This window comes from Quercus lobata, chromosome 9, assembly GCF_001633185.2.
Source record: "Quercus lobata isolate SW786 chromosome 9, ValleyOak3.0 Primary Assembly, whole genome shotgun sequence".
Taxonomy (NCBI): Eukaryota; Viridiplantae; Streptophyta; class Magnoliopsida; order Fagales; family Fagaceae; genus Quercus; species Quercus lobata.
The window spans coordinates 11,053,107-11,065,300 of NC_044912.1; the positions used below are offsets into that span (position 1 = coordinate 11,053,107).

At 37.3% G+C, this 12,194-nt stretch overlaps 1 pseudogene; it reads left to right on the plus strand.

Moving 5' to 3' along the window:
- On the plus strand, positions 1-1,556 carry LOC115961215 (annotated as a pseudogene).
- The last annotated feature ends 10,638 nt before the right edge of the window (positions 1,557-12,194 follow it).

The following is a 12,194-nucleotide window of genomic DNA, read 5'->3' on the forward strand; positions in this document are numbered from 1 at the left end:
ATGGCCTTAGCTGTGCTTGAAGCCCTTGACAATGCCCGCACGCAATGGTACCACGACACAGCCATTATCATTGCCGGAATGGGCTTTTTCACCGATGCATATGACCTCTTTTGCATCTCAACCGTCACAAAACTCTTGGGTCGCCTTTACTACTATAATCCTGACACTAATATTCTTGGAAAGCTCCCCGCTAGTGCTAACAATGCTGTGGTTGGTGTTGCTCTAGTTGGTACCTTAGTAGGCCAACTAGTCTTCGGCTATCTTGGTGATAAACTTGGCCGTAAAAAGGTTTACGGCATCACTCTAATGTTCATGGTCCTTTGGTGCAAGCGCACATTCTGTTATCGGAACACTTTGTTTCTTCAGGTTTTGGCTAGGATTTGGTATTGGTGGAGACTATCCTCTCTCGGCCACGATCATGTCTGAATAGGCTAACAAAAGAACTCGCGGTGCATTCATCGCTGCCGTGTTTGCAATGCAAGGTGTGGGCATTGTATTTGCGGGGTTAGTTTCCATGACACTCTCAGCTATCTTCCTTCACTTCTTCAAGGCTCCTACATTTGATGAAAATCAAGTATTTTCCACACAACCAGAGGCAGATTATCTTTGGAGGATTGTGCTTATGCTTGGAGCTCTTCCTGCACTCCTAACATACTACTGGAGAATGAAAATGCCCGAAACAGGTCGATACACAGCCTTGATTGAAGGGAATGCTAAACAAGCCGCTGCGGATATGGGTCGGGTTCTTGATTTTGAACTTCAAGTTGAAACCTGACAAATTGTCACAATTCAAAGCTGCAAACAACTACACATTATTCTCTAGCGAGTTCGTTCGTCGACACGGGAAGCATCTTATAGGCACCACAACCACATGGTTCTTATTGGACATAGCATTTTACAGTCAAAATCTGGCCTAGAAGGATATTTTCCCAGCAATGGGTTTAATTAAGAAAGCAAACCATGTGAATGCCCTCCAAGAAGTCTTTGACACCTCAAAGGCTATGTTTATAGTGGCTATGTTGGGTACCTTCCCTGGTTACTGGTTCACTGTGTTCTTGATCGAAAAGCTAGGAAGGTGGGTCATCCAACTTGTTGGGTTCCTCATGATGTCTATCTGCATGCTTATCATAGGGCTCAAATATGACTACCTCAAAAACAATGGCAATTTGTTCGGGTTGTTATACGGGCTAACGTTTTTCTTTGCAAATTTTGGACCTAATAGCACAACCTTCGTGCTACCAGCCGAGTTGTTCCCGACACGGCTGAGGTCTTCATGTCATGCTTTGAGCACGGCATCCGGGAAGGCTGGGGCTATGGTTGGGGCATTTGGAGTGCAATACTTTACTTTGGATGGTGATGTAAAAAAAATTACGAGTGCTATGCTGCTTTTGGCATTTACCAACATGTTAGGGTTTGCCTTCACATTCTTGGTGTCTAAGACCAAGGGAAAGTCTTTGGAGGAAATATCTGGTGAGGATGACCTAGGCAACGACACAACACAAGGGCCTGTAGTTAAACGCTCAGTGTCTAGGTCTACATCAAGAACTTATGCGTAGTCTTTAATTGTGAAGGATAAGGATATATTTGCTTGATATTTAAGCTGGGATGCACGGACGTGGCAAAACCCATGCCGCACCCGTGTCCGACGCGGCCCAATGCGGCAACGCACAAGGGACACCGCTGCTTGCACATCGGTGCCACATCCAGCTTTTTTTTTTTCCACAACTCGCGTTGATGCAGCTCAGACTCGGGCCAAATCGCACTGAATTGGGCTGATTCGCGTCGACTCGGGCCGTATTGAGCGAAACCGTCGATTCAAGCCAAAATTCAAAAAAAAAAAAAAAAAAGGTGCAAAACGCACCGTTTGAACTTAATAACAAACCCTAAAGGGCCTAAACTCTCTCACGCATTCTCACTTCATTCAAACTTCAGCTCTCTCTCATTCATCTCATGTGCTCTGCTCTATGCCTCTCTGTCTCTGAGACACTCAGCCACTTAGTCACAACCTCACTCTCACACTCACACAATCTCACTCACAACCTCACCGACCCACTCTCAATCTCAAGTCTCAACTCTCAAGCTCAACCCACTCTCAAGAGTCTCAACTCAGGTATCAAACTAAAGCTTTCAATCTTAGTTTTTTTAATTTTTTTTAAGCTAAAGCTGATCTGATTTTTTTAGTCTAAAGCTCACCTCACCTGATCTTATTTTTTTTAAATTTTTTATATAAGCTGTAATGTAATAATGTTGTGACTTAGGTCTGATTTTTTATTTAGTTAATAGTTATTACTCATTGTGATTTGTGAATTTGTGAACATGGGTTTGATTTATTATTAATTTATTTAGTTAATACTTAATAGTTATTATTTGTAGGTTATATTGAATCTATTGAATTTGCAATGGACGAAGTTACTAATACAGAAACTTCACCTTCATCTAATCAAGAAGTGCTAAATGATGAATCTCCTCTTTGGCAGTATGTGAATAAAGTAGAAAAACCACCTGGTGCTATTGTTAAATCAGGTGGAAACACATACTTTAAGTGCAACTATTATGGTTTAGTTTATATGAGATCCTATTCTAAGGTTAAGGCTCATTTATTAAAAATTCCTAATAAAGATATTAAACCATGCCCTAAGGTGACACTGAGTCATAGGTAGGAAATGCAGTGAATGCATGATCAAGTTGAGAATGATAAGTTAGAGAGAGAACGGAGAAGTCAAATTCCCTTACCCCCACCTCCCCTAGGCCATGAGCCTATACCTATTTCCCCATTTTGGAGACAAGAAGGGAGTGATAGTACAAATCCGGTTGATAGTAAGAGGAGGAAGGTGACTGTGAATTCTCCTTTGGAGAAAGCATTCTAGAATAATACTAGACATGAATTGGATAGCAGAAGCTAGGATGTTTTACACCAGTGGGCTTCTGTTTAACTTTGCAAGGAACCCATATTATCGTAATTCCTATGCATATGCTGCTACCCATAGCATTTAGGGTTATGTTCCTCCTAGATACAATGTCTTGAGAACAACACTTTTGCAAAAAAAAAAGAGCTCATGTCAAAAGACTTTTGAAACCAATTAAAAACTTTTGACTTGAAAATAGTGTAAGTATAGTTTCTGATAGATGGTTAGATCCACAAAGGAGGCCTCTTATTAATATTCTGGCTATATCATATGGGGGTCCAGTGTTTATAAAGGCAATTGATGGGTCAGGTGAGTTCAAAGACAAACATTATATTGATGGGGTGTTGAAGGATGCCATAAAAGAGATTGGACATGAAAAAGTTGTCCAAGTCATCACTGATAATGCTAGTATGATGAAGTCTGCTAGACCTTTTATTGAAGGTGAGTATTCTAAAATATTTTGGACACCCTGTGTTGTCCACACTGTCAATTTAGCTTTGAAGAATATTTGTGTAGCAAAAAACACTGAAAAGAATGAAGTTACATATGAGGAATGTAGTTGGATTATACGTATTGTTGATGATGCATCCTTCATACGTGTTTTTATCATGAACCATTCAATGAGGTTGACAATGTTTAATGAATTTTGTCCATTAAAACTGCTCTAAGTTGCTAATACTAGATTTGCTTTAGTTGTTGTAATGCTAAAAAGGTTGAAGTTGATAAAAAAAAAAGTCTTCAAGTCATGGCTATTAGTGACCAATGGGCTTCTTATAGGGAGGATGATGTTGGAAAAGCTCAAAAGGTGAAAGATATGATTCTAAGTGATCTTTGGTGGGATAATATTGATTATATTCTTGAATTCATAGCACCTATTTATGATATGCTACAAGTAGCCTACACAGATAAGCTTTGTCTTCATCTTGTGTATGAGATGTGGGATTCAATAATAGAGAAGGTGAAGACAGCAATATATCGGCACGAAGGCTTGGAAGATGATCAGTTTAGCTCATTTTAGGGTGTGGTGTATGATATATTCATTAATCGATGGACTAAAAATTATATACCACTACATTGCTTGGCTTATTCCTCAAATCCTAAGTAAGTACATTTATTTTTTATTTTCCTTAGTTCACCCTTCTAGTAAAACACACGTTTCATCTATATTTGTTTTTTAATCTTTAACTAGGTATTACTCCGTTGAATGGCTTTCAGAGAATCCAAAACGCATCTCTCCACATTGGGATCATGAAATTTCTATGGAAATGAGCAAGTGTTTGGATCGATATATACTTTGAAGATAAGAATGAATTAAAGGGGGTGAAGTTTGAGTTTGCTGCATTTTCAGGAGGGAGGTTTCCTTCACCAAATGCCTTAGCAAATAAGTGGGCCTTACAACCTTTGGTTTGGTGGCAATACCATGGCTCTGCATTTCCAACTCTTCAAACCCTTGTTCTTAAACTTTTTGGACAACCTTGTTCATTCTCATGCGTTAAGAGGAATTGGAGCACATATAAATTCATTCATTCTTAAAAAGAAACAAAATGGCTCCTGCACGCGTTGAGGATTTGGTATATGTGCATTCTAATCTTCGGCTTTTGTCAAGGCACAATGAGGAGTACGTAAATACAGTAACAAAGATGTGGGATATTGCAGGAGACTCTTGGAATGAGAACGACAAACATGGAGGAGCTAGAATTCTTGAGAATGTAGCCCTTACACTTGATGAGCCAGAGTTGGAGGCCATGGTTATTGGAAATGCTAGCACTAGTGTTACTACTATTGAAAGTGAAGTTCGAAATGAAGCTATTGATCTTAATGATAATGATGTTGGTGTTTGATTGTCTTGTTGATTACCTTTTATTTTGTTTTAGTTTCAAACTTGTGAGTTGTATTCTAATTTCCGAACATCATAGAATGTTTTAGTTTCAATTTTGTGGGTTGTATTTAATTTATGAACATCATGTTTTAGTTATTATCTACTATTGCTCTTAAATTTGGTATATATTTATATAATGTGAAAAAGTATGCTTAGCAATATATTAAAAATATAAATAAAAATATTTTTAATAATTTTTTAATCGCTGCACCCCGCCGCACCCACACCCACCTTTTTCAAAAATTGCCGACCCGCACCCGCACCCGCACCCGCACCCGCACCCGCACCCGAGTCCCGAAACGCACTTGTGCTTCATAGTAATTTAAGTAGTCAAATAACTGAGCAAACGACAATAGTTTATGCTTTGTCGTGTACTCGCCTTTTTTATAGTTGTCTAGGGAAAAATGTCTCCTATAATAAAAGCTGCAAAATGTTTGTGAACTTTTGATTTCAATGAAGTTTCGGCGAAGTGGAAGGATGTTTTTTTTTTTTTGGAAGAAATTCATGTGTTTTATTTTCTACTTTCTTTCTTTTTTCATGTAATGGTGAAATTATGTAGCATTTTGTTAGCGAAATACTTTTGGCAACCATCCTTTTGGCAATGGATTACCAGTCCTTGGAATTTTTTAGATAAATTGATGGTAGTCTTAAAATCCTTAAGGTCCATGATTAAATGAACTAGTAAGTTTCCCGTGCGACGCACGGATAATGTTATAATGTTTTATGTAAATTTGTTTTTGAAAAATATTATACATATATTATAGCATATTTATTATAAAACTTTTGTAGTAATGAGTTCATCATAAAAAGTAACAATTATAAATTGCACACATATATCTATTATAATTATTTTGTTCAAGTAATGAGCAATAATGAAAACAACTTGAAGTAATATTGTATAATAAAAGTTGATAAAAGCATATTAATTCATTCTATATTATTGATTTTTATTATGTGATGTAATATAAAGCTTCATTACAAATTTTTTCTTCTTCAATGCTTTGTTATTGCGGTATGGTGATGCTTGTTGTCATCATCAGTTTCTCCATCTTCATCATTTGAAATTTAGTCCGTCCATTTTTGTTCAATTTTTGAGCTTTCATCATTTTTTCCTTTTGTTGCATCATTTGTATTTGTGGGGCCCAATAGTTTATGGGCCAGACCCGTTTACTCGTAGGGAGTCCAAAGGCTCAAGCCGAAAAGGGTTATGGCCCAGGCCCAATAATGTAAAGCATAGGATAGCCTTAAGATACCGCCGAGGACCGCTCAGTCCTCGGCAAACCCAAAGTCCCACCGGAGAGAGGGGCAAAAACGGTATAGGACTAAGTTTGAAAGAAAATCTAAAATATCCGGGGAAAGCTGCCCTTACTACCATTCAATGCTCTGCACCTGACAGAGCCGCATTCTTTGACTTTTACAACCACCCCCCAACAACTTTGGGTATAGGCTGATGGGACAAGTATCAGTCTTGGAAAATTTGACCCTACATGTGGACGAAAGACAGCGAACACAAGCCAGTATAAAAGGGAAAATAAGTGACCTAGGGACCTGGCGGGGAAAAGTGGCCAAAAACCAGAGCCTCATAGCCCACCTCCAGGAGAAGGACTCCAGGGGTGAAGGAGACTTAACCTTGTATGAACACCATGAAAAATCCACCATCTGGTGACCAAGGCCTAACCTTTCAAACCCACGCTCTACAAATGATATTGTTTGGGCCTTTTTATGTGCGACCCCAAACTGTTACGGTTCGTTACGAAATCGTGTCCTTACAATTGGCGCCGTCTGTGGGAAAGGCTTGTGTGTTGGCATAGATGGTAGGTTGAGAGAGTTCCTCTGCCATTTTTAACAACTAGTTATAGAGTTTTAGTGTAAGGTAAGGTCTATGCTTCTTGACTAGGGGCTACGCTTGGTAGCGTTAATCGCATGGATGAACTCTAGGGGCTTGGCTGAGGAGCTAACTCCCCTAAAGCCAAGGTCCCAAGCAAAGGGAAAACTAGGTTTTGGACAGAACCAAGGCATTGCATGGTCCTCGGACTCAAGCCTATGGGGAAACCAACTACTTGGATGAGGAAAACTAGGTTTTGGACAGAACCAAGGCATTGCATAGTCCTCGGACTCAAGCCTATGGGGAAACCAACTACTTGGATGAGGAAAACTAGGTTTTGGACAGAACCAAGGCATTGCATGGTCCTCGGACTCAAGCCTATGGGGAAACCAACTACTTGGATGAGGAAAACTAGGTTTTGGACAGAACCAAGGCATTGCATGGTCCTCGGACTCAAGCCTATGGGAAACCAACTACTTGGATGAGGAAAACTAGGTTTTGGACAGAACCAAGGCATTGCATGGTCCTCGGACTCAAGCCTATGGGGAAACCAACTACTTAGATGAGGAAAACTAGGTTTTGGACAGAACCAAGGCATTGCATAGTCCTCGGACTCAAGCCTATGGGGAAACCAACTACTTGGATGAGGAAAACTAGGTTTTGGACAGAATCAAGGCATTGCATAGTCCTCGGACTCAAGCCTATGGGGAAACCAACTACTTGGATGAGGAAAACTAGGTTTTGGACAGAACCAAGGCATTGCATAGTCCTCGGACTCAAGCCTGTGGGGAAACCAATTACTTGGATGAGAAGAAGATTGAGTTTCATAAGGTTGGTTAATCAATAAAAAAAATTTTTAAGTTACTCAATCCTCGACTCAGATACTGCAAAAGGTTAAGGCTAGTAGAAGTTAAGAAGATGGTGAAACGCCCCACCCTTCAGTAGCCTAAGAGGGCTGTTCATTTTGTGGGTGATATTTCCTTGGATGATTACTTCCTACACCGCATCGAGCAATCAGTTATCATCTCGGCTAGTTTTGGAGTAAGTATCCTTTTTCTCAGGTCGGCATTGTTGTGCCAAACAATCCTATTAAAGTTGTGGTGATATCTTTTTCTTAGCAAGTATTTTGGCCCTATGTGTCATTGATTTAAATGCTATATTATTGCGCCGAACGGAACTTGCAAATTCATAATAACGCCCTTTTCTTTGATAAAAGATTAGGGCCCCAAGTATTGTATTCTAAGGTCGGCGGTATTGTGCCGGGCCGACTCAGTAAGCTCATCATAATGCCCTTTCTTTTCCTGTCTAATGGGAGTTTCAACCCTAAGTATCATTCGTTCGATTCAGTATTATTAAACCGGACTGTTTTTATAAACACAGAGCAAGACCTTTTTATTTAACTGGGACTTTGGTCCTAGACGTCGGTCATGGTTTAAAAATAAAAAGAATTCACAAGGGTGTATGTCTTTGCATTGCGTTATTATTTCGAAAATATAGAGATAGAACATGTAAAGTAAAATGATAACAATTTTTATTAATGTAAAGATGTATTACAACGTACAAAAAGGGGCTTAAACAAGCCTATACAAAATATAGATTGTCAAAATCATAAAAAAAGCAATACATTGAGTAAACAGTCAGATCTCTTTTTAAACTCGTCTCCAAAGTCTTTCCTAACTCTGCCTCAGTAGCACCCATATCGAGAGAAGGACCTTCCTCAGAAGAAGATGGAGGAGATGAATGAAGAAGATAGAGGAGATGAATGAAAAGAAGGAGGAGAAGAAGAGGGAAGAGATGAGAAGAAAGAAAAAGGAGCAAAAGAGGGAGAAGGAAAAGTACCAGGATGGATCTGGTGCTGGGAAGACGAAGAAAGAGAGGCAAAAGGAGGCACCAATAAACGAAGAGAGGAAGAAGCAGGGGCACTTAGTCCCTGCCTCAGTCCTAACTCCTAACACACCGGTGCCATGTTAGGTATGCTCATAAGAGAGCGGTTGGTACTGATCATGGGTGTTCTTGACTCAGTCACACCGAAAGTTTGACGTGACGAGTTCCTGCTTCGAATTTTGGCTGAAAGAAAGGTGAGACCAATCTTGAGCCTCCACCATCCTTGCCCTGACCGAGCCATTTTGAGTTTTATTAGAACATGGTGCTTTTGGGAGGGGTATGGTTCTTTCATTGCTTATTACAATGGTAAACGTATCGCAATTTAAGGTATAACCAGAGGGTAAAAATAAACTATGCGAGGAGTCTAAGGGTTTCAGATTTTGGGGGGATTAAAGGGGTTTATGTATGGGAGAAATCACCCTCGCCTTTTCTTTTTATATGAGGGGCGAAGCAGGAGGAATTTAATGTGTTCAGATCTCCAAGGAAATCGGCAAACAAAAATATGCCTGTTCCACTTCCCCACCTCATCAGTAACCGTTAGATCTGAAAGGTCTCGTAAAGGGAGGCTATTAAAGACACGCTTTGGACAGCCAAACGGCAGGAGCGTGTCGTGAGTAAATTAAGGGGAACACCTTGTAAACCGATATATTTTCTGGGCAGGTGGAGAACCGCCAGCATCAATGAAGGGCTAAATTAAATGAGCCATAATAACGGCTCAGTATTACCAAAACCCACCTTTCCAACTCAAAGGTCGGACAGCAGTGTTTTGAGGGGTTATTGTGGGGCCCAATAGTTTATGGGCCAGACCCTTTTACTCGTAGGGAGTCCAAAGGCCCAAGCCGAAGAGGGCTATGGCCCAGGCCCAATAATGTAAAGCATAGGATAGCCTTAAGATACCGCCGAGGACCGCTCAGTCCTCGGTAAACCCAAAGTCCCACCGAAGAGAGGGGCAAAAACGGTATAGGACTAAGTTTGAAAGAAAATCTAAAATATCCGGGGAAAACTGCCTTTACTGCCATTCAATGCTCTGCATCTGACAGAGCCGCATTCTTTGGCTTTTACAACCACCCCCCAACGACTTTGGGTATGGGCTGATGGGACAAGTATTAGTCTTGGAAAATTTGACCCTACACGTGGACGAAGGACAGCGAACACAAGCCAGTATAAAAGGGAAAATAAGTGACCTAGGGACCTGGCGGGGAAAAATGGCCAAAAACCAGAGCCTCCCAGCCCACCTCCAGGAGAAGGACTCCAGGGGTGAAGGAGACTTAACCTTGTATGAACACCATGAAAAACCCACCATCTGGTGACCAAGGCCTAGCCTTTCAAACCCACGCTCTACAAATGATATTGTTTGGGCCTTTTTATGTGCGACCCCAAACTGTTACGGTTCGTTACGAAATCGTGTCCTTACAGTATTAATTACTAATGAATTGGCACCGAGAGATTCTTGATTAGATCTTACAAAGTTTGGACTTTGTCGCTAAGATTTTTTGTAGGTATTTGCATTTATATTAAATTTCAATGATGTGAAAGTTTTTTATAAATTTTTTATTTTTGTTAATTTTGGAATAGTGCAGCAAAAAGAATTAATATAGCATGTTGAATTGTGTTTTTTTTTTTTCTTCCATATCTTTTTATCATTTGAAGGCGCATAAAAAATCTTAGCAACTATATAATTTTCAAAACCATCTTTTAGATTGAATTCATTCAAATGAAGTAGAGAAATCCATTTTTTTCCTAATTTTTTTTTTTCAAATCACGTGGGATTCCTTCTCCAATATCAATATTTTTACAATAATTTAAATAAGTTGTACCTTAGTTTATTTTTCAGCAAGATCTCAATCTTGTAGATTTATTTAAGATTTTCTCGGCATCTCAATCAAATATCACAAACTTTGTTTTGTTAGTTGCATTAAAAACTTCAATTTGAATCTTGTATCTGAAGTAGTTTGCAATTGTATATATATAGTAGTTATAGTGAGATAAATATATTATAAATATTTGGAGAGTATGTAGTTAATGTGAGTTCCTCTAACTTTGGGATAGAAAGATTTATTTTTGTTTTACATTTTGCACACCAAAATGATCCTTCTTGTCATTTGACATTCCTTTCACAAAGTACGCACAAAATGTAATACCAACCCATTGTTGTATCAATGTTACTTATTATTGCAATACCCTAGCAATTCACATCTTGCAATGAACTTTGAAATTAATATGTATTATTTTTTTAATGTAAATAATATTATGTATTATTATTATTTTACATAAATGATGAGTAAAATTTGAAATTATTAACGAACCTGTTTCATAGGATCTCATTCAATGCATTTTATCTTTACTATTGTCTTCATATTATTTAAAGATAAATCCTCCTATGAAAATTGTTTTGCATGTATTTTTGGTATTTCTTGTATAGGATCATGTTTTTGACCATTCCTATCATTGAATTTTTTTTAAAGAAAATATTAAGTTAATGGCATTTTGTGAGATAGTATAAGCTATTTATTAGACTTTTTTGTTATTATAAATTTTGGAAATATGCACTTTCAGTTATTTCAACAACCTGAGGGGTCTCAAGATTTATATATATTTTTGTTGCACTGATCGATGACAGAGAATTTGTCTGCATAAATTGCATAGAATATTATTAATAGACAAAAGCATATTGAATTGAAATTGGGGAAAAATGAAGAGATATTACATGAGAATGAGATTTTCTAGAAGTATCATCTATACGTGGGGGAGGAAGAAGAGAGTTTATAAGAGAGTAAGAGTTTTTGCTTTGATTTACACGTGAGAATGGTCAAACTTGGGTCATAATATGTAAGGTAAGAATTGGGCCTGAGTTTTTCATAAGGTTTGGTCTACTTTTAAAAGGTAATCCATTTTATAGTGAATAATTTTTGGTCTAATTGGTCTAATTGTCAAGAACAGTTCATATCAATATAATAGTAAAAATAAGTTACTATGATCTATTGGATAACAGTTAAAAAAATTTAATAAAAAGAGGTAAAAAAATGCTAAATTTATATAATAGTAAAAATAAGTTACTATGATTTATTGGGTAACAATAAAAAATAAAAAATAAAACTTAATGAAAAAAGGTAAAAAAAATGTTAAATGCAATAAGTTACTATGATCTATTGGGTAATAGTAAAAAAAAACTTAATAAAAAGAGGTAAAAAATGCTAATTTTATATAATAGTAAAAATAAGTTACTATGATTTATTGGGTAACAGTTAAAAAAAACTTAATGTAAAAAGGTAAAAATGGTTAAATGCAATATTAGAGTGCCACGTGGTAGGATCTCATATCAATATAATAGTAAAAATAAGTTACTATGATCTATTGGGTAACAGTTAAAAAAATTTAATAAAAAGAGGTAAAAAATGCTATTTTTTTTTCTTTGAATAGAAAATGCTAAATTTATATAATAGTAAAAATAAGTTACTATGATTTATTAGGTAACAATAAAAAAAAATTAATGAAAAAAGGTAAAAAAAAATGTTAAATGCAATAAGTTACTATGATCTATTGGGTAACAGTAAAAAAAAAAAAAAAAAAAAAAAAAAAAAAAAAAAAAAACTTAATAAAAAGAGGTAAAAAATGCTAATTTTATATAATAGTAAAAATAAGTTACTATGATTTATTGGGTAACAGCAAAAAAAAAAAAAAAAACTTAATGAAAAAAAGG